Raw genomic sequence first — 4934 nt, 5'->3', positions numbered from 1 at the left:
GATTACATTTGTTTCTGAAGGGAATGCGCCCCCGATCTACATAAATGCGTCTGTTCGTGTGAATCAGCCTCATCTACAGAAGACGTGAGTATAATGTTTTGTAATGAATCCATTAAGACCCCAAAGAATCATATCAACTTGTGGAAAATGGGCATCCTATGACCCCTTTAACATTATGATAATGTTCTAGATGCTCTGGTAAGGTTAAAAAAGTCCAATTCAACTGAATGATTCAACAATGATTCAACATCTCAGCACTGGCCACATGTCACACTATCTTAAAAACGCTCACAGGTTTTGTCCAACTCTCCATACATTCATATTTCAGGAATTGTGGTGTAAATATTCGACCAAAATCGAAAGTGACTTCACATGCTCTCTATAGTACCCTGTACATTTAAAGCAGGGGTTTTCAAACCACTCCTGGAGCACCTCCAGCACTGCACATTTTTTATGTCTCCCTTATTGGACACACCCAATTCAGTCTCTACTAATGAGCTGATGAGTTGTATTAGGTGTGTTAAATCAGACATACAAAATGTGCAGTGATGGGGGTGCTCCAGGACTGGTTTGAAAACTCCTGATTTAAAGAATTTCCAAATGTAATAAAGCAACTGATTATAAGAACAATGCTAGGTTTGCTTTTGGTGTACATATATGGAGTTGCCCTGCAGCATAGTTCAAGTCAACAACCTTATTTCAATAGCTCTTTTATGCCAGAAAATACATGAACCCCAAAATAGAAGAGTATATTTCGTATGTGTTTATTATTATTATTATTATTACTACTACTACTACTACTACTACTACTATTGGCTTTGAGATGTTATACTTTTTTGATTGTTATTTGTTTTGGGGGGGGGGTTCAGCCATGTGATATGGTTTCATAATTCATTATGTATCTTTAAGGATAGTGTATTTGTCAGTGTTTGTCAATGTTGCACATGCTTGCAAACTTATACTGCGATTATTTCATCTGTCTAGTAGAAGAGCAAGATTTACTTGAGATTTACACAAATTGTATGATTAATCTTCCACATGACTCAAGGCTTCAGACATTTTACTAATCATTTAATTCTGTGTTATAATTCCTTCTGACTCTGTTCAGTTTTTTGTAGTTCTTTTTAATAATATTTATAGATTTCTTTGTTGTCCATCTGTTATGTAAGACTTTTTATCTTGAATGTGTTGCAAAAAGCTTATTTTAAGACAATAAAAACATTTACACCATGTTTACACCATTTCCAGTTAATTGTGGTAACAATGTACAATAAAGTATCTGTTGTTAATATTAGTTAATACAATAACGTGAACTAACAATGAGCAATATATTGTATATAACATTTGCTAATCAATAATAATGTTAGTAATAGAAAATACTGTTGTTCATTGTTTATTCATATTAGTTCACAGTGCAACAGTGTTAACAGATACAACTTTTAAGTCCCCCCCTAAAATCTTGTCACTTGTTTAACAATACAGCATTAGGACATTAAATTAATTAACAACATGGAAAATAGAGGGGTAGTTTCCAGGTGTTTTTTTTTCTGTAATTATTCTTCACTGTCAGGAGAAAAAAAAAAGGCAAATTTATCTTGTCACTCTGCAGACATGTTATTGTATGTGTCAGTTACCCATTATTATTAGCATTATATTGAGTGAAATCTTGCTGAATATATTTCTATTCAGATTTCCACACAACTTGCAAGGATGTTTGGTTAACTTCTTAATTACATTTTACTTAAGAAGACAAGATCTCATATTTGTACTGGAGGATTCACTTATTAGATTGGACAACGTCATTTGAAGTCTTGTTCTTTTTTTATGTTGTATTTTATATTTAGTTGTTGCATTCTCTGTGTCTGCTGGTCATATGTGGTATTAAGTAAATAGTCAATTTTTTCAGATAAAGTAAAGAGTTAAACTTGAACTTTTTCTTGATAGGTAATTTTAATTTTCCTAATTTTTCTTATGTTACCAATGTAAACCAAACACGACAACATCAGAAATGTAGGAATGAACCTAAAAGACAGTAGTAGGTTTGTGAATAGCCTCCTCTTAAACAAGATCACATGATTCATGAGCATGACTAAAGGACATCATGTGAGATGTTTTGAGGAAACTGCTTTCTCTCATGACCATCTCTCCCTTCTTTAAATGATCATAATGCATGACAAATTATGCCATGAAAGAGTCTCTCTGTTTAATTTCCAACAGGATTCCTCCTCCTGCAGTCACTGTGAAATCTACAACAACAGCACCTCTGAATCATCACATGAGAGATTCCAATCTCATCTTCACAATAAATCTATTTCCATTTCTTATTGGATTAGGATGTCTCTTGACCTCAACGTTCAAAAAGGTCCCTTCCTGAGGCATTTCAGCTTTGGATGAGATTAAAGGGTTAGTTCACCCAAAAATTTAAATTTGACTGTTTTACTCACCCTCGAGGCATCCTAGGTGTATATGACTTTCTTCTTTTTGACGAATCCAGTCGGAGTTATATTAAAAATTGTCCTGGCTATTCCAAGCTCTATCATTGCTGTCAGCGGGTGTTGCAAGTGAACAGTCCACATGTCGTCAAATAAAGCGCGTGCATTCATAATAAATGTGCCTCACAGTGCTCTGGGGGGGTGGGATGAATAAAGGCCTCCTGTAGTGAATCCATGGGTTTTTGTAAGAAAAATAACCATATTTCAAATGTAATAAACTTTTCTCTTACTTCCGTTATCTGTCATACGCGTATACGTATGCGCAGTACACGCGCCTCTGAGATATGCGAGTCAATCCTCCGACATTTTTCTTTGCAAATCCTCTGTTTGTAATTCTAATTCATGACCGGCGTTTTGTTTTGTTCTCTCTCCGCGTTTGTCAATATTCATGCGGGATGCCAACCGCCATTAAACATTAAGAAGAAGAAGTCAATAATCACGCAACACCGACGTCTTACATCATCCGCCGGAACGGCTTCCGCGTATGACAGATAACAGAAATGAGAGAAAAGTGTTTATTACGTTTGAAATATGGATTAAAACACAAGCTAATTTTCATTTTTGGGTGTTTTTTTAATATAGTATTTATATTAAATCTTTAAAAACTACATTGAACTTAGTTTAATGTTACTTAAAAAAGACATTAATGTACAGTTGCTGACAAAAGTTTAAATACAACTGCAAAATGTTAATTATTTTACCAAAATAAGAGGGATTTTATTTAGTACAGTCCTGAATAAGATATTCAAAAAAGTGTTTAAAAGTTTACATACGCTTGATTCTTAATACTTTGTGTTGTTACCTATCCACAACTGTTGTTCATGAGTTTCTCGTTTGGCCTGAACAGTTAAACTACACACTGTTCTTCAGAAAATCCTCCAGGTCCCACAAATTCTTTGGTTTTCCAGCATCTTTTGCATATTTGAACCCTTTCCAGCAGTGACTGTATGATTTTGAGATCAAAACATACTGAAACTTTTTGAAACTTTTGAACATTTTGTTTAAATAACGTTTTTTTCATTTAGTACTGCCCTTCAAATGCTTCGGAAGATACTTACAGTTCCCAGAAGACAAAATAAGTGCCGTTTACCTTGATCTTAAAATCAAGTTTTCACCCCTGGCTCCTCCTTTGGCATCAGTGAATGTCCCTCAGTTGTCATCAGTGTGAAAAAATGGATCTCAAAATCATAGTCACTGATGCTGGAAAACCAAATAATTTGTGGGACCTGGAGGTTTTTCTGAAGAACAGTGGGCAGTTTAACTGCAGGAAAAACAAAGGTCTCATGAACAACGGTCATGAAAAACAACAGCAACTAAATAACGGTTGTAGATCATATAGGTAACAACACAGTATTAAGAATGAAGCATGTGTACTTTTGAACGGGGTCATTTTTATTTTTTATTTCTGTTGTGGACTATGTAAACATCTTTTATTCATGGATTTATGATAATTCATATTGTAAAATAATTACAATTTTCCAGATTCTGCAAGGTTTATGTATCACAACTATATATCTTTAATTTATAACTGTTGTTTGTCTATTATTATGAGGTCCCTTTCTTGTCTGATTTTTCAATCAGTGATAGTGGCATATGTGGTGGTACACTTTTAATTTGATCATCAGAGATTATGTTGATTGGTTAAGTTGTACTGTATCCTATTGTATCTATTAGTTTTCCTCTCAGAGGCCATGTAAATTTGACTTTGTATTCTACTTTTCCAGTCAAAATGCAGTTCCTTAAGGTTATAACTTACAAATTAGTATGACAAATTAGTGTTAGTTAAGAAAATTTTACTATTTTCTAATTTTATTACCTGAAAGTAACAGCACGTTACACACTCACGAAATGGCTTCAAGTGGAGGAAAAGCAGATGTTCACAATCACAGGAGAGATATGCTAATGGGCAGAAATATTTGTGAATCAGGGTGAGAATTACAGAGAGTTTAATTTGTATATCAATATGTATCTTCATATTTTGTTTGTAAATATGAATATACATTTCTATAGCTTTGATTAATTTTAATGTGTAATTTTGGCCGCCCCTGAAATGGGTCAAGAGTGTGTACACTTGGGTACACATTTCTTAGATGGAGAAAGCATAACACAAATGTCAAAAATGCATGTGCACAGTTCAGTTGAAAGCTTGCCCCTCTCGTAATTTAAACTGATAAATTGAATATATGAAGCAAAGTTTCTGTTTTAACAACCATAACATTAACAATAACACTGAAATAAGAGAGCACGTGTTCATTATAGCATCAGTAGGCTTTGTCAAGGTTGTTTTCAGAATTGTCTTTGGACTGTAGAAAAGTAAATACTGTAATATTTTACTTAAAGTGAACATAAGACAAAGACCCTTACATCATCCTGAGATGTTTTTAAAATGGTTGGTATAAATCAGTGGTGTATAAAGTACCTGAAAGCCATACTCAAGTAAAA

General features: G+C 33.8%; 1 protein-coding gene across 1 annotated transcript in view; it reads left to right on the top strand.

The window, feature by feature from the left end:
* Positions 1-2262, top strand: part of ednrba (endothelin receptor Ba) — a 6979-nt gene extending 4717 nt beyond the window's left edge. The window contains exon 8 of the mRNA XM_016569329.1: positions 2218-2262. The gene's annotated coding sequence lies outside the window, so the exon portion shown is untranslated. The remainder of the gene's footprint in view (positions 1-2217) is intronic.
* The last annotated feature ends 2672 nt before the right edge of the window (positions 2263-4934 follow it).

This window comes from Sinocyclocheilus rhinocerous, unplaced genomic scaffold (assembly GCF_001515625.1).
Source record: "Sinocyclocheilus rhinocerous isolate Xijiao unplaced genomic scaffold, SAMN03320098_v1.1 scaffold4579, whole genome shotgun sequence".
Taxonomy (NCBI): Eukaryota; Metazoa; Chordata; class Actinopteri; order Cypriniformes; family Cyprinidae; genus Sinocyclocheilus; species Sinocyclocheilus rhinocerous.
Note: the sequence above shows the minus strand (reverse complement) of the source record. Positions and strands in the feature narration are given on the sequence as shown.